The sequence below is a fragment of the Arachis ipaensis genome, chromosome B04, assembly GCF_000816755.2.
Source record: "Arachis ipaensis cultivar K30076 chromosome B04, Araip1.1, whole genome shotgun sequence".
In the NCBI taxonomy this organism is placed as follows: domain Eukaryota; kingdom Viridiplantae; phylum Streptophyta; class Magnoliopsida; order Fabales; family Fabaceae; genus Arachis; species Arachis ipaensis.
Window position 1 is genome coordinate 90,857,581 of NC_029788.2, and position 18,077 is coordinate 90,875,657.

General features: G+C 38.0%; 1 long non-coding RNA gene and 1 pseudogene across 1 annotated transcript; both read left to right on the forward strand.

The window, feature by feature from the left end:
• On the forward strand, positions 726–10,483 carry LOC110271120. The gene is made up of 2 exons (XR_002361282.1): positions 726–761; positions 10,402–10,483. It is a non-coding gene; the product is annotated as an uncharacterized LOC110271120 (long non-coding RNA).
• LOC107637867 lies at positions 5,946–9,793 on the forward strand (annotated as a pseudogene).

Below are 18,077 nucleotides of genomic sequence, written 5' to 3' on the forward strand. Positions count from 1 at the left end.
TGGCGCGCTTCCAATTGCGTTGGAAAGTAGACATCCAGGGCTTTCCAGAAATATATAATAGTCCATACTTTGGTCAAGAATATACGACGTAAACTGACGATCAACGCCAGCTTCCTACCCAAATCTGGCGTCCAGCGCCAGAAAAGGAGCCAAAACCAGAGTTGAACGCCCAAACTGGCACTAAAGCTGGCGTTCAACTCCAAGGAGGACCTCTACACGTGCCACACTTAAGCCCAGCCCAAGCACACACCAAGTTGGCCCCGGAAGTGGATTTATGCATCAAATACTTATTTCTGTAAACCCTAGTAGCTAGTTTATTATAAATAGGACCTTTTACTATTGTATTAGGCATCTTTGGATTACCTTATGATCCTTTGATCATGTTTTAGGGGGCTGGCCATCTCAGCCATGCCTGGACCTTTCACTTATGTATTTTCATGGTAGAGTTTCTACACTCCATAGATTAAGGTGTGGAGCTCTGCTGTTCCTCAAAGATTAATGCAAAGTACTACTGTTTTCTATTCAATTCTTCTTATTTTGCTTCTAAGATATCCATTCGCACCCAAGAACGTGATGAAGGTGATGATTATGTGTGACGCTCATCATCCTTCTCCCTTATGAACGTGTGCCTGACAAACACTTCTGTTCTACATGAAATAAGCTAGAATGAGTATCTCTTAGATCTCCTAACCAGAATCTTCGTGGCGTAAGCTAGAATGATGGCGGCATTCAAGAGAATCCGGAAAGTCTAAACCTTGTCTGTGGTATTCCGAGTAGGATTCAATGATTGAATGACTGTGACGAGCTCCTAACTCGCGATTGCAGGGCGTTAGTGACAGACGCAAAAGGATAGTAAATCATATTCAAGCATGATTGAGAACTGACAGATGAATAGCCGTGCCGTGACAGGGTGCGTGAGCATATTATTCACTGAGAGGATAAGATGAAGCCATTGGCAAGGGTGATGCCTCCAGACGATTAGCCGTGCCGTGATAGGGCATTGGATCATTTTCCCGAGAGATGACCGAAAGTAGCCATTGATAGTGGTGATGTATCACATAAAGCCAGCCATGGAAAGGAGTAAGACTGATTGGATGAAGATAGCAGGAAAGCAGAGGTTCAGAGGAACGAAAAGCATCTCCATTCGCTTATCTGAAATTCCTACCAATGATTTACATAAGTACCTCTATCCCTATTCTATTATTTATTATTTGAAAACACCATTATCACTTTATGTCTGCCTGACTGAGATTTACAAGGTGACCATAGCTTGCTTCATACCAACAATCTCCGTGGGATTCGACCCTTACTCACGTAAGGTATTACTTGGACGACCCAGTGCACTTGCTGGTTAGTTGTATCGAAGTTGTGACAAATTATGAATGTGTAATCACGATTACGCGTACCAAATTGCTCACATGCCAGGAATAGTTCGAGCCTGGACATCACAATTTCATGCACCACATACCAAACTTGGTGTGACACTTTCACTTGGAATTGATGCAAGTATCTTGTAAAGATTAGAACCAAATTTTGTTGCATAGCAACACCAAACTTAGAATGCAACCACATGTCAATTTATTTGAAATAAATCTAGACAAAAGAAACTGTTATATGTTAAATACAATCACCAAGCCACGAATCTATCATGAATAAAGCTCTCTTGGTAATGTATTAATAAACACAGTAAATAAGCAAACTAAAATGAAAGCATTAAAAACAAAGAATTAACTAAAGTAAACAGAATAACAAAATACCAAACCAAAAGAAAATTAACATTGCAAAGACATTATGGTTATGCAGACAAGTGGTGTTGCTGAATGATTTGCATAGAAAAATAGGTGGCACACCAAACTTAGAATCTTGGTGTGTCACTTTTTTTTTGATTTGATGCAATCATCCAAAAAGATTGAAAATAATTTGTTGCAAGGCAACACCAAACTTAGAATGTAACCATATGCCAATTTATTGAATTTAAACAAAGCAAAGAAAGAAGACAAAGCATAGAAGAGAAACGTTACCTACTATTGGCATGTTGTTCTTTACTTTCTTCCTCTTCTTCCAGTTTGTTAAGAGGAATGACCTCAAGGGAGGAGAAGATTCAGCTATTACCCCCTGTCTTGGTCTCTCCTCAGCAAGCTTTCTTTTGTTAATGGCTTGATTGAGCTTGCTTGCTAGATCAGGGGGAGGATTGTTTGGAGTTGACCTTCTTTTCTTCATGAATATTGTCTTTTGTAGCTTGGTCACAATCCTCTTCTTGGTGCTTTTGTTAATTGCCTTCACTTCCTTGAATTTACGACTTAGTTGCTGTGTGATTATTGGAGTTTTGTCTTCATCAAGAGTCTCTTGCAATGGTGGTTCTGTGGATTCCTCCTTCATGTACTTCTCTGCTTCACTTGAGTTTGGAATTCTTTGGTTGTCTTTCTCACTTTCTTGCTCTTTCACTTCCTCCCTTGCACCCAACATTTGACTTAATAGCTTTTTCATTGAGGAGGTTTGTTGATCTTCCCAACATTTCTTCATCTCCTCTTCATATTTTTCAATCACAGATTCAAGTGTTGAGGCGTTTTGGTCCAGGGAGGTTTGTGAGAGTTGTGAGTTGCCATGTGCTCTTGTCATCTCAAGTGCAGTTTCATTTTCAACCACCTCATTCTTCATTGAAAGTTCACTTGATGCAGTGGCCTCCTTATCTTGCTCTTCCACTTTCTCCTTCATATCCATCAATTGGCCTTCATTTTTCTTGCTCAGTGGTTCTAAGCTCCTCCTTATTTTCTCTAAATCTCTATTCATATTTTTGGGAAGAGCTTCTTGCCTTTTCCAGGATTTTTGTGCCTCTCTTTCATATTTTTCAAACATGATCTCAAGCTTTGAGAGGCCTTGGTTCATTGAAATTTGTATGGGTGGTGAGCTTTGGCAAGAATTTTGTGTGGAGCCAAAGTCCGGTGATGAAAAATTTTCAGATGAAAAACTGGAAGGTGAGGTTGGACAATTTTGCATAAGTGAATTGGAGGTACGTTCAAGTGAAGATGGCTCTTGATAAGTGAAATATGGGTTCTCAAATGTTTTCTGGTTTTGCTCCCCCCAGCCACCATTAGAATCATGACTTGCATCATTTTGTGGTGGAGGAAGATATCCCATATGATTTTCTTGCTCATCTTGTGTCTCTGAAGCAAATCTCCATGAATTGGAGTGCTCAGAATGTGTATTCTCTTGGTGATATTCCCAGCCACCATTAGAGATTGGTGATGGTGGGTGATATCCCATAAAATTTTGTTTGACCAAGTGATGAGTTGAACTCCATTTGTATTTTGCAAACATCAATGAAAATTGAACTTACTCATATCAGAGATGAGAATTTCTTAGTGAGGCAAAAACTCAAACACCTTGGTTTCAATCTAAAACAGAAAAGAAAAATAAAGAAAATGCTTGATCTAGACTTCTCACCCACTTAATCATTGTTGATCTAAATCAATCCCTGGCAACGGCGCCAAAAACTTGATGTGCGGAAAACGATCCGACACAAAACTCACCGGCAAGTGCACCGGGTCGCATCAAGTAATAAAACTCACGTGAGTGAGGTCGATCCCACAGGGATTGATGGATCAAGCAACTTTAGTGGATGCTTAGTTTAGTCAAGCTAACATTTATGTGAATTGAGTGAAATTGTAACCAACAGGAAGTAAAGGACAATGAATTTAAAGTTGCAGAATGTAAATTGGCAAGTAACTTTAAGAGCAAGAAATGTAAATTGCAAGAATCTTAAATTGTAAGAAAAGTGAAATTTCATTAAATGTAAAGGGGAGTGGGTGCTGGAAATTGAAGAGAGCAATAGATCAAAGCTTAGAGAAAATTTAACTTGCAGGAAAAGTAAATCAGATCATGAACAGAAATGTAAAATGCAGAACACTTGCAGAAGAATTGAATTGCTTGAATGTAAATTGAATTCAGTGAGAACAGAAAGCAATGAGAACCAAAGATCAAAATCAAGCTCAATGTAAATTAAATTGTAAACTTGCAGTAAAGGAACTTGTAGTAGAGGAGAAATTAAAATTGCAGAAGAAGAAAACAGAGAGAATTCTCAAGGTGAGATTGAAACAAAATTTCTTCAATTCTCAACCCAAGATTTAAAACAAAAAGAAAAACTAAAGAGAGAGAGTTCTGTATTCCTAATGCTCCCTAGTGGAGCTCGCCTCCCCAATAAAATGAAACAGATACCTATTTATAGGCATTTTTACAAAATGAAAATGAAATTCAAAACAAATTACAATTAAAATGAAATTTCTATTCTAACTATCTCTTGTGCCTTTGAGTGGTGTCAATTGGGCCCTTGCTCTTGATGGAATTGGGTTGATAGAGGCCTTGGTTGATTGCTCTTGGAGTTGGAGAGAGAACCAATGTGAACCGGGTTGTGAATCTTAAAAGCTTGAGTAAAAGTTTGAGTAAAAGATTGAGGCAAACTTTTACTCAAACTTTTTACACCAGCTGGCCCATTCTTGCTGCTACCAATGTTTGAGCCAAAGTTTGGGGTCAAACTTTTGCTCAAACGTTGGCCCCCTAGTGCATATATGGTTGATTGAATCAAAGGAAACATGGAAATCTACCCAATTGGCTTGCTTATGGCTCAAGAAAGTGCATAAAACCTATTGAAAACATAAGGAAAAAGCATAGAAAAATATGACATGGTGACATGTCATCAGCCACCTTCCTCCTCAGTGCTCATCCTCGACACTGCCTTCCTCCTCCATGGCGCTCATCCACAACGCTGCCTTCCTCTTCCTCGGCGCTCATCTTCGTCGCCGCCGTCCTCCTCTTCGTCGCCGTTTGTCCGCATCAGCGTCGCTGTTCGTCCACGCGGAAAACATACCTAAGGTTTGGATGGGTCTCTATTGATAGAGTTTTTCTTTGTACATTCTCTGACTCCATTGCTTTTCTTATTATTCTGTATATTATTTTTTTGTAATTAAAAATCGATGAAAATGTTCTGAAAAGATTCTCATATATATTGCAATGTTAAATTATTTTTGCATGCGCAATTTCTATATTTTGGAAGTGTTTACATTCTTCACTTTGTTTTGGATGTGTTTATGTGAATTTTAGTTGTCTGCAAGGGAATATTATGTGATTTGTACTGCTGCTTGGTTGTTCTATTCTCATACTTATGTTGATGATTAATTTGTTTTTATTGGTAATTTTTTTTGACTATTAGTTATTTGGTGTGCAAGTTTGTGATTTGGGTTGTGTAAACGTATAATTTTGTATCAGTAATATTATAAATTTCGGGTTGTGTAATAGGAATAAATTTGAAGCATCGTCTTCAAATTCTTAAGGTGGAGTTATTACCACGACTACTAATCAAGTAAGTAATTTATACAATGTAATTAGTTATTATACAGTGTTTTTGCTTGTTTGTATAGTGTGTCCAACTTGCTAATTGTTCATTCATTGTGCATAAATTACACTTGGTTACAGTAGGTAAAAATTTTTTCAAATGCTAACCAGATTGACTTACAACACATCCAAAATAATATCCCATCTTTTAAATTGATTCCTGCACACATCTAAAACTCATTCATTTGAACCAATGAACCTAGTCTTTACAACTACTAAGTAATATAACATAAATAAGGAACGTAAAAGAAGCAATTTTGCACTAGAGAATGAGATAAAAAGAAAATCGTGTTACAGAGAGAGACGGAACGTAAAAGAAGGAAATAATAACTAACTATGAAGTGGTAGGAAATTAGAAAAATTTTAGTTTTTAAAATTTAAATTAAACTTAATTACCAATGTGTATCTAAAAAATAGGAATATGTTTTAATTAAAAAATAATTAAATAATATTAAAGGCCAACCAAAGGCTGAATTTTGTTGTACAAATAGAATTTTCCATAATAAAAAATCTTAAAGCAAGAAAGCAAGAAAACCTCCAACAGTCCCATTTTCAAGATGCTAAAACTCCGTTTGGTGCAAGGTTCTTTGCTAGAGAAGGTTCTAGAAGCAATCAGGGAGCTCGTGAATGATGCGAACTTTGATTGCTCCGCCGCTGGGTTCTCACTCCAGGCCATGGACTTGAGCCGCGTTGCTCTCGTGGTGCTTCTACTGTGGTCCAAAGGGTTTGAGCACTACGGTGCGACCACAACATCTCGATGGGAATGAATCTCAACATGGCCAAGATGCTACGGTGCGCCAGAAATGATGACATCATCGCTGTCAAGGGCGATGACGGCAACGACACCATCACTTTCATATTCGAGAGCCCAAGTACTATTCATTTTCCCAAGAAATCTTGATTTCGATTTTCATTTTAATTTTGTCTGATTATTTATAGGGTTTTATTATCTGCATGGCTCATTTTCCTATTTCTATTTGATCGTTAGTTGCTAATTTTGATATGGTGTTATTTTAATTCGTTAACCTTTTTATTGACGCTTAGGACTATTTCTTGCTAGAAAATTGTACTGGAAAGGGAAGACCTATTAAATTGTTTTTTGTGTGTTTGAAAGTTTAGTATTCTACAAGGGGCATGATCTTGATTCTGTAGTTGATATGAGTTCAGTTGTTAATGAATTGCTACAAAATTTAGTGTTTGGTGATTGGATTTCTAGGATTGTAAAAATTTATATGCAGGAATTATGCTTTGGTGTTTAATTTTAAGCAAGATAGTGTACAGCTGTGTTTTGTTCATGTATTGGAATCTGTTTCTGGTAGTGCATCTGTTAATATTACATTTTGATTCAAGATCTGAATTATGAAGTTTTGGATATTGAAAAGATTTGTAATCTGACTATTCATTTTTTTTTTGTTTATGTTCTGAAGCACAAGATAAAATTTCTAATTTTGAGATGAAGTTCATGGATATCGATAGTGAGCACCTTGGAATTCCTGAGGCAGAGTACCATGCCATTATTAGAATACCGTCTACTGAGTTTGCTAGGATTTGCAGTATTGGTGAAACTAGTAATTTGCTTTGCTCTAAATTTTTGGGGGTTTTATGGTTCTCTTTTGGAAGTTAATAGTTTAGCTGATCCAATTTGTTCAGTGTGTGATGAATATTGTAGTTGTCATTTCTATTATTAGGGAAGGTGTAAAGTTTTCCACAAAAGGTGATGTTGGAACTACAAACATTGTCTGCAGGCATAACTCTTCTATGGAAAAGGTAACGGAGATTTATTTGTTCTTTTTTAATCATAACTTTATTGTTTGTACAATTTAGTTCTCTTATAATTTGAAATACATACTGATTGATGGTTTTGCATTGTATTTGGTTGATATTGCAGCCTAAAGAAGCCACTACTATAGAGATGAATGAGCCTATGTCCTTGACATTTGCATTGCGGTGCATGTACTCTTTCACAAAGGCAGCACCATTGTCTAACCAGGTTACCATCAGTCTTTCGAATGAGCTTCCAGTTGTGGTTGAATACAAGATTGCTGGACGGATGGATTCATAGCTTCCAGTTATATAATTTGAAAAATTACTGAGTACTTCTCAGTAAAAAAATTAGTTGCCCCGACTCCCATAATAATTTTGACTCCACCATCAAAATTGAAATCCCTAAGTCATAACCTTTTCCTTCTCCCCTATCTCAATTTTTGTCTCTGCTATCTTTCTCCCCTTCACGTAACCCTTCTTCTCCAGTTGTCCCCCTCGCGGCCTCGAGTAACTAGCTAACTGCACAGCTCGCCGCCCACCTCGGCACCTCCTGATTTGTCCGCAGTCCGCGTTACTGTCGTGGAATCGTCGACGTTGCTGGCTTGTCGCTGGTTTGTTGTCTCGTGTCTCCTTATCTGCCCTGCTCGCTTGCTTCGTTGACTCGTCGCTGGCTGCCTGGCTCGTTTCTCCGTCATCGCCTCTCGCAGTCTCGCCACTCGCCTCTCGCCACTCGGTCGTCTCTGCCGCTCTGCCTCTGCATCTCTAACTCTCTCACATTCTCGCCTCTCCACTCTCCAGTCTCCCGTGAGAATTGATTTTATAAATTTAGAAATAAGAATTTAAAATGGCATGGTTTTGTGATTCTCCCTCATTTTGTGCTTAAATGTGAAAACAAGCTTTTAGATCCTTAATTTGATGATTTTTTATCTTTCTTTGATTCCACTAGATGCCTTGATATATTTGTTAGTGATTTCAGATTGAAAAGGCTAGGAATGGATCAAAAGAATGAAGAGGAAAGCATGCAGAGTGGAGAACACTTGGAAAAAGTCAAAGATTTGGATGCGCCCATCCACGCGCACGCGCAGTATACGCGCACGCTGGATTGCAAAAAAACCTCAGGGACACGCATGCGTGCTGTACGCGTACGCGTCGGTCCTGGCACGTGATTTTTAAGTGAAAACATGCCCAGTGAATTCAGGGGAGCTGTGGGGCCAGTTTGTAACCAACTTTGGCGCTAAAATGCTTAAAGGACCAAGGATTGAAGGGGAATGGATCATTCATCTTTTGCTCATTCATTCACTGCACACATTAGGATTAGGATTAGTTAGTTGTAGAGAGAGAAGCTCTCACTTCTCTCCAGAATTAGGATTAGGTTTAGGTCAATAATCTTAGATCTAGGTTTTAATTCATGCTTTCATCTACTTCTACCTCTCAATTCTTTGTTGTTACATGTTTTTCTTCTATTCCTTTGTTGTAATTTCTTTTATTTTGTTCCTATGCTTTGTTGTAGATCTACTCTTGTTCCTTCCATTTTCTTTCAATTCAATTTGAGGTAATTCATAATAATTGTGTTCCTTTTTTATTGTTGTTGTCAATTCTTTGCAATAATTGTTGTTAGATTCTATTCTTGTTGTCAATTTACTATGCTTTCCTTTTATACCCTCCAAGTGTTTGTCAAAATGCTTGAGAGGATGTTAGAGTAGAATTTTATGCTCTTGGCTTGGGAAGATAACTTAGGAATTCTTGAGTTACCAATGTCCAAGTGATTGATAGTTGGTAGCCATTGACTCTAGCTCTCATTAATTCAATTCGTGGATAGCTAGGACCTATGGACTTGGATTGATATAGCTCATTTGACTTTCCTTTACTTGTTAGAGGATGACTTAGTGAGATTGATCCTTGTAATTGTCATATTGTGGTTAGTAATAAGGATAGAGATCCTTGACCACCAAACCTTGCCAAGACCTTTTTGTCATTTGATTTCCTTTGCAATTTACATTTCTTGTTTCCTATTCAAAACCCCAAAATATACATGTCCATGGCCAATAACAAAAACACTACCCTGCAATGCCTTTGAGAGACGACCTACGGTTTAAATGCTTCGGTTATTAGGATTATTAGGGGTTTGTACTTGTGACAAACAAATTTTTGTATGAAAGGATTCCTTGTTGGTTTAGAGACTATACTTCGACGAAAATTCATTTGTGAAATTCTTAACCGTCAAAAATCCACTCATCAGTCTTTTTATTAAAAATGCTATAAGATGAGGAACAAAATGTTGTGGAGCAGTTATGTTTTAGATTCACTACAATTAATTGGTGGTTTGCACTTTGATAGCTTACTATATCATGCATTATTTGAAAGAATTTTTTTTATTATGAACATCATAAAGATTTTGTAATCTTTAAATAATTATTTAGTGATATATATAATGATTGTATTGTATTGGTTAAATAATTTAAAAAATAATTATATTTTATAATATCATATTATAATTGTAAAAAATATTATTATATTATGTATATTTTGTTTCCACAGACCAAATTTTTTGAATTCAGACTTTGCTGAAATGAGTTATATCTGCTTCTATTTGGCTCCCAAGATAGAAGAGGAAGAAGAAGAGTCAAAACGTAAAGTTTAGGGGTTGGATTGACTCTGTTGGGTCTTTAATTCGGTTGTAGTAAGTCTTGATACATCTTGTTGAAAATGGAACCTGGCTCAGAGGAAGAAGGACATTAGTTTGAAGTCTCGAGTCTCTATCCCCTCTCTAGTGCTGCTTACAAGGACCGTTTAGTACGAGATCACTTCACACCTCGCGGTGCTTACACCTCTCGCCTATCGAAGTTCTGTTCAAAAACCTCGTCCGAGAACTTGTATAGAGAAGGATTTCCCGCGGCGCAACAGTTCTTCCATACCAACTTGGTTTCAAGGTAAAGATAGCATGATTGACTACTTGCGTCCCAAGAAGGTAAGAAATCCAACCTGTCCGATGCTTCTTCGGCCAAATACAATATACAAGTGGGACCTGCACTATGAGCAAGCTGGTATGACCAAGGAAGTTAGCTTATCCCAGTTTCTCACGCTGTAAGGGAGAGGCTCCTCTAACTGAACGCGTTCAGTGTCTTGCTCACCGCGAGTTTGACTCTGACTTAATTGAATAATAATTCAAAGTTTTTTTTAGAACGTAAATGATCTTCGTTTGACACTATTTTGCGCTGAGCGAGGCTGCTTTCCCTCCTTACGTTGGAGTTCAATGACGGGTAAGGCGGTCAAGCTACCTGCGCCTGTCTGGTCCGATCATTTAGCGGCTCTTTCTAAGAGACGGGAATGTCCTAGCCTCTGAGGAACTTCTTATGGCTACTTAATAAATTTATTTTGTACGTGAAGTTCTTACTTTTTTGGCAAACGGATTGAAAAATTTTGTTAGATATTAGTCCCTCCTAAATCTATTTTCTGTTACTTAGAACAATGATCAATAAATGGATGTGTATGTTTCATGCTGCTTTTGTTTTCATTGGAAGTTTATGAATTTTATTAGATATTAGTCCCCCTTAAATCCATTTTCTGTTACTTGGAACAATGATCAACAAATGGATGCGTATTGATAAACCACTATTTTATGGTTTATCTTGTGTTTAATTGAGTGGTTTCATCAAGTCTTTACCCACTTATTCATATGAATTGCATGATTTTACAATTCCTTCCTAAGTTTGTTCTATGGTTGAAAACTTGCTTCCTAGAGATCTTGAATTTGTGTATTTTAATTCTCCTTTATACCATTCGATGCCGTGATCCGTGTGTTAAGTGTTTCAAGCTTCATAGGGCAGGAATGTCTTAGAGAATGGAAAGGAAGCTTGCAAAAATAGAAGGAACACAAGAAACTAAGGAGATAACCAGCGAGCATCGACGCACACGCATGGCTCACGCGTGCGCGCGATATGAAGAAATTTGCAGTGACGCGTGCGCGTGCCTGACGCGTACGCGTGGATTGGAGTTCTGCAAGATGACGCGTGCGCGTGCTTGGCGCGAACGCGTGACATGCATGATCTGCAGAATTAACAGAATACACTGGGGGTGATTTTGGGCCGCGTTTTGACCCAGTTTTTGGCCCAGAAACACAGACTAAAGCCAGGGAACATGCAGAGACTCAACACACATTCTCATTAGGATAGTTTTTAGTTTTTAGATCTGAATCTAGAGAGAAACTACTCTTCCTCTAGGTTTTCTTTACATTCATAGTTTATTAGTTTTATGCTTTCGCTTTTGATTTGGATATTGAAGAGTCATCACCTCCGTTGAAGTTACTATTCTAGTTTGTTTCCTTATTCCTTTACTTTTTTGATTACTTATTAACCCTGTTCAGATAGGTATGTTGCACTTTGGATTTATTAATACAAAGAATTACTTTTTCTTTTTAATTAATTTTCAATACCTATTTTATTTAATTTATTATGTCTCTTTTCTATTCCAAACTCCCAACAATAAAGATGGTATCCATGTCAATGGAGTAGTTCCCCAACTTGACATGGGAGTTGGTTAAGAGGAGACATTTGAGTTGGAATGCTCAAGTGCTTAGTTAAATTAGAAGTTGTTGTCTAATTCTGTATTTACTAACACTAGACCTTCCCAAGGGAGAGGACTAGGATTTGCGAATAAGAGTTAGCTCAATCACTTGACTTTCCTTTATTTAGTAAGGGTTAACTAAGTGAAAACAACAACCTCTTTATACTACACTTGAGAAAATTCCAACAAGGATAGAACTTCAGTCAAGGCTTTTTAATTAGAATATATAATTTTATTTTAATTACAATTAATTATTTTCTATCATTCAACTCTCAAAAATCTCTCGGAATTTCCTAATTAATAAACTAGCACCCTTTTTAGCAACTCGTTGGGAGACGACCTGGGACTCATACTCCCAGTATTTTTATTCTAAACTTTTGTGACAAAGACAACTTTTCTAAATTGATGAGGCAGATCTTAGCTGGTTAAGAACTATACTCACAACGTATTCCCTATATTGATTTCTTAAATAGCCGACTTCTGCCCACGCATCACGTATGTTTCATGCTGTTTTTGTTTTCATTGGAAGTTTATAAATTGTCACAATCAGGAAACTTAAAATCATCACGATACAATCAATATCCTGGACTACATTATCTTTCTGGTGATTTTTTTAAAGTTTTTTTATAAAAAAAAGAGAACAAAAACAGGCATTGGTGTTTGAAATCTGATACTCTGTATATTAAAATTGAGGCGCTTGGTTATTTAATGTATGCAAAAATTCACCAGCTTCCATTAATAGCAAAATCAAAATACTATACAAGACTCTAAGGAATCAAGTTAAATGTTACATAGTAAAGGTCCAAATTCTTAAAAGGAAACATCAAAGTTCTACTAAATTTACTCTAGAATATTTGGTCAACAATATGGGCTAATCGATGTTTACTATAGTGTACAATGGTTAAGCGTGGGTAGAGGCATTCTTAGTCTAATATGGCAAAATTCACGGTGATGGTAAAATCCATCTTGGTCAGTTGGTCTATGTGGCAAAATTTAGGGTAATAAAATCAAGCAACTCTCATTTACTCCATTTCTTGGCTTCACTATATAGGTGATAAACCCTTGTGCGCGTGCGCGTGGATCGCAAAACTTCAAGGGACGTGCACACGTGCTGTACGCGTACGCGTCTGTGCTGGTGATAAACCATTATTTTATGGTTTTCATTGTGTTTAATTGTGTGGTTTTATCAAATATTTACCCACTTATTCATTAAATAAGCATGCGTTTATAAGTCCTTCCTAAAAATACTTCATGGTTGAAAACTTGCTTCCTAGAGACATTTAATTTTGTATTTTAATTCTCCTTTATTCCATTCGATGCCATGATCTGTGTGTTAAGTGTCTCAGATTTTATAGGGCATGAATGACTCGGAGATTAGAAAGGAAGCCTGCAAAAATGGAAGGAACAGAAGGAATTAAGGAGATGACCAGCGAGAAGTGACACGGATGCATGGCTCACGCGACCGCGCGACATAGAGGAAATTGCAGTGACATGGACGCATGGCTCATGCGACCGCGCGGATTGAAAAATGCACAAGTGACGCGAAGGCGTGAACGACGTGCACGTGTGGCAAGGCAAAACGCTGGATGATGCTTCCGCATGAATGACGCGATCGCGTGATGCACGGAAACTTGTCTCCCAACAAATTTCCCTCGGCAAGTATACTGAATTGTCGTCAAGTAAAAACTCACAATAGAGTGAGGTCGAATCCCACAGGGATTGATTGGTCAAGAAACTTTAATTGGAGGAATGTTCTAGTTGAGCTAAGCAAAAGTTGATTTGAGAGTTGCAGAAAATTTAATGACGGAAAAGTAAATAGCAGGAATTGTAAATGCTGGAAATAAAGAACTGAATATAAATGACAGAAAATAAATTGTAGAAAATGGGAGATGGGGAAGATGAACATAAAAGTAAATGGCAGAAAGTAAATAGAATGGGTAAGATCAGAAATGGGGAATTCATTGGGCTCAGGAGATGTTGCATTCTCTGGATCAAGTTCATTTTCATCTCTTCCTCAATCAATGCATTCATTGATCTCCTTGGCAATATTAAGTGATTGAATTCCAATTCCTTGGTAATTCAATCTCTCAAATCTTGATCAATAGCTAATTCCTTGGTCTAATTGCTCATGAGAAGAGATGAAGTATCGTCACTGATTATACCACATGTATTTCCAAATCAAAGTATTGGGAGAATTATATGTCACCATATTCGTCCAAACCCCAATTTGGTCAAACATGAGAAATTATTTCTAGCATGATCTCTTCATTCCTCTTCCAAGGTTCCGAAGAGATCCAAGTATGAATAGCTTCTTTTCCAAGACAACTACCCAATTGGATGAAGATTGAAAGCTTTCTAGTAAAATTAAGAGAAAAGAAAGAAGAAGAATAATGAAAACTATTATTAATCCATCAAATTACAACAGAGCTCCCTAACCCAATGAAAGGGGTTTAGTTGTTCATAGCTCTGGGAATGGAAAGCAAAGATGGAAAATACATTCTGAAAGTAAAACTAGAAGTTGCAGAGAAAGTAAAATTATACAGAGAGTAGTTCTCAATGCCCCAAAAGCTTTTTTCTCTAGTTCAAAACTACTCCTATATATACTACTCTTCTGATCTTCTAGTTAGCTCTTCAAGTCTTTGGATATGGGCCTTTGGATCTTGAGTTGAAGCAGTTTGGAATCTTCAGTGGGCTCAGCTTTACTTGCAGAGAAAGTGTGAAGTAGGCATGGACTTTAGCTAGGACGTTAGTGGCGTTAACGTTAAATGAAAATGTGGGTTCGAGAACGTTAGTGACAATCACCTTTTTCACTAACGTTCCTAGCCCAAGATGGTTCACGTTAACTTCAACGTTAGTGGCACTAATGCGACCACTAACGTTGCCTTTTGGTCCATCGCAAGCGTTATTGGCATTCACCTTTGCTAATAACGTTGCTCTTAGCCCCCTTTTCTCACGTTAGAATCCACGTTAGTATAACTAACGTGGCTCTTAACGTGGGCATGCCTTAGCCTCGAGAGCGTTAGTAACACTTACCTTTGTCACTAACATTCCAAACGCCCCTTCTCACGTTAGTGCCTCACGTTAATTGTCTTAACGTGGTGGTGATTGCCATCTCCAACGTTAATGACAAAGGTGAGTGTCACTAATGTTGGCTCATCATTTCTTTCCTCCACGTTAGCTTCCACGTTAATGCAATTATCGTGGCAACTAACGTGGCTCATAGTGGCTTAGTCCAACGTTAGTGACAAGGTGAGTATCACTAACGTTGGCGATTCCTTGCTCCTCCCACGTTAGAGTTCACGTTAATGTAGTTAACGTGACTCTTAACGTGGCCAATTGGGCTTAGTCCAACGTTAGTGACAAAGGTGAGTGTCACTAACGTTGGCATTGTCATCCTTTCCACGTTAGAGTTCATGTTAACTGAGTTAACGTGACTCTTAACATGGCTAATTGCCAATTTGGAGCGTTAGTGGTATTCACTTTTACCACTAACGCTGGAGCTCCCTTTCTCTCCACGTTAACTACCACGTTAATGTAGTTAACGTGGCAATTAACGTGGGCCATGATGGTTTCGAAGGCGTTATTGGCAATCACTTTTCTCATTAACGTTGCAAGTTTATTCCCATTCCACGTTAGTGGTCACGTTAATTAGATTAACGTGGCTACTAATGTGGCTCTTCCTTGCTTCCTTTGTCCTGAAATCAAGCAAATAAAGTGCGTCAAAGCTCTAATACAAGTTATGAGACATGCATTATCCAATTTGTCATTCAATTCATGCATAATTCTCATAAAATCACATGAAATTCACAATGTTTGCTTGAATCAAGATGTAAGTGATTATCTATCCAAAACTTGCTTATTAAGTAAGAAAATGCATGAAACTACCCTAAAACAGTACAGAAAAGGTCAGTGAAATTGGCCAAAATGCCCTGGCATCATCGCGTGACGTGCGTGATCTGCAGAATCTACAGAATTCACTGGAGACGATTTTGGGCCCTATTTTGACCCAGTTTTTGGCCCAGAAAAGCATACTAGAGCCAGGGAACATGCAGAAACCAGAGGGCATCATTCATTCCGCATAGTTTTAGTTTTAGATCGAATTTTTCCTCTCCTCTAGGTTTTCTCTCTACACATTCATAGTTCTTAGAATTTTAATTTTATTGCTTTTTGGATCAAGATATTGAGAAGAGTTATTATCTCCGTCAAGACTTTGTCATTCTAGTTTGTTTCCTTACCTGTCACTTACTCTTCCATATCTTTTATTTACTCAGAATTATGATTGGATTATTTTTAGAATTTATTAATACAAGAACTATTTTTATTTTTAATTGATTCCTTCGATTGTTATTTATCATGTCTTTCAATATTTCCTTTTCTTATTCCGTGGATTTTACAAACATAATGAGTGAGTAGTTCCATAACTTGATTGGGAGATGATTGAAAGGAAACCTTGAGTTGGATTACTCAAGAGAGAAATTGTAATTGGGTTATTGTTGGATCACCCTCTAGTCATTGACACTAGTCCTTCCCAAGGGAGAGGATTAGGACTTGTGACTAGAAATAGCTTTCCAACTTGCTTGACTTTCCTCTACCTAGTAAGGGATAACTAAGCAGAGCAACCCTCAATTATCAATTAGTCTTGAGAGTACTTCAACAAGAATAGGGCTTCCAACTAATCTACTCCCAGTCAAGGCTTTTATTTAAATTATCTAAATTCTCTGATTTAATTTCCTGTTTATCAACTCAAACTATTTTTTGAAAATATCTGATTAATAAAATAGCACATCTTTCTGCAACTCGTTGGGAGACGACCTGGGATTCATACTTCCAGTATTTTAATTTAAATTTTGTGACAACCCTTTTAAATTGATAAGTGGATTTTCGGTTGGTTAAGAACTGTACTTGCAACGCATCTCTTATAACAATTTCTTAGCTCGCCAATTTCCGCCACGTCAATTTTTGGCGCCGTTGCCGGGGAGTTGCAATAGAGTGCTAAGTTATTGATTCGAATTTATTTATTAACATTTTATTTTATTTTGCTACTATGAGCTGCATGTTTCTTTCGTTAAATGACGCGTTCACTTCCTGATCGAAGCTTGCCATCATTCGATCTTGAGATTGAAAGAACTATTTCACGAATAAGGCAAGCTCAGCGTTGGTTACTATTGAAAGAACTATTGAAAGAACTATTTCCTGAAACGTCACTTGAGGAAGAAACAAGCCCCGTTCTACTGATTCGATTGATTTACGTATAGGTGACATGGCAGTACCTAGGAGAGTTACTATCCAGGAGGCTGGAGCCCCTGATTTCACAATGCAACCGTTTCAAACGCATCACCCAGTAGTGGCTACAGACTTTGAAATAAAGACTGCACTGCTCAACTTGATTTCTAAGTTTCATGGCTTACCTGCTCAAGAGCCTATCAAGCACCGTAGAGATTTCCAAGCAGCCTGTTCTACTGTCAGGCACGATGGTGCGAATGAAACTTCTTTTTTGTTGAAAGCTTTCCCGTTCTCTCTTGAGGAAAAGGCGAAAGTGTGGTACTACACTCAACCCGCAGCAACTGTTTCTAGCTGGGATACGCTTAGAAGAGAATTTTTGGAAAAATTCTTTTCAACTGAAGTTACTGACAAACTGAGGAAAGACATCTCCATGATTGTTCAGGACGAATCCGAGACTCTCTATGAATATTGGGAGCACTTCAAAAACCTTCTGGAAGCATGCCCCCATCATATGATTGACAAGATAGTGTTGCTCGGCTACGTCACACAGGGCATGAGGGCCCAAGATAAGACCACATTGGAAAGTGCCTGCAATGGGTCTATGAAAAAGTACAAGACCACTGATGAGGCATGGAAACTGATCAGCAACTTAGCTGAATCTACAAGGAATCACAGGCAGAAACAAGGCTGGTCAAAAGCTGTTGCAGAAGTATCCTCTAGCAGAGAGACTGCTGCTCTAACTCAGAGTATAAATGAAATGACCACTTTACTGAAGCAGATGCAGTTGAGTCAACAATAGGTGCATCAAAGCCAACAGCTAGTCCCACAGAGAGTGTGCAGAATCTGTGCTGATTACAGCCATTATACTGATGAATGCCCGCAGCTCCAACAGGAAGACAACACTGTGGCAGCCACTCATAACTTCTATGACCGCCCCAACTAAGGGTACAATCAAGGTGGCAGTTACAACCATGGATGGCAGGACAATTCTAACCAAGGTTGGAGAGATAATTCTAACCAGAATTGGAGGGACAACAATAACAGAGGAGGCAGAGACAATCAAGGATATCAGAGATGGAATAATAACAACAACAGGCAGCAGAACCAGAACCAGCCTTATAGAGCACCTCACCTGAGGC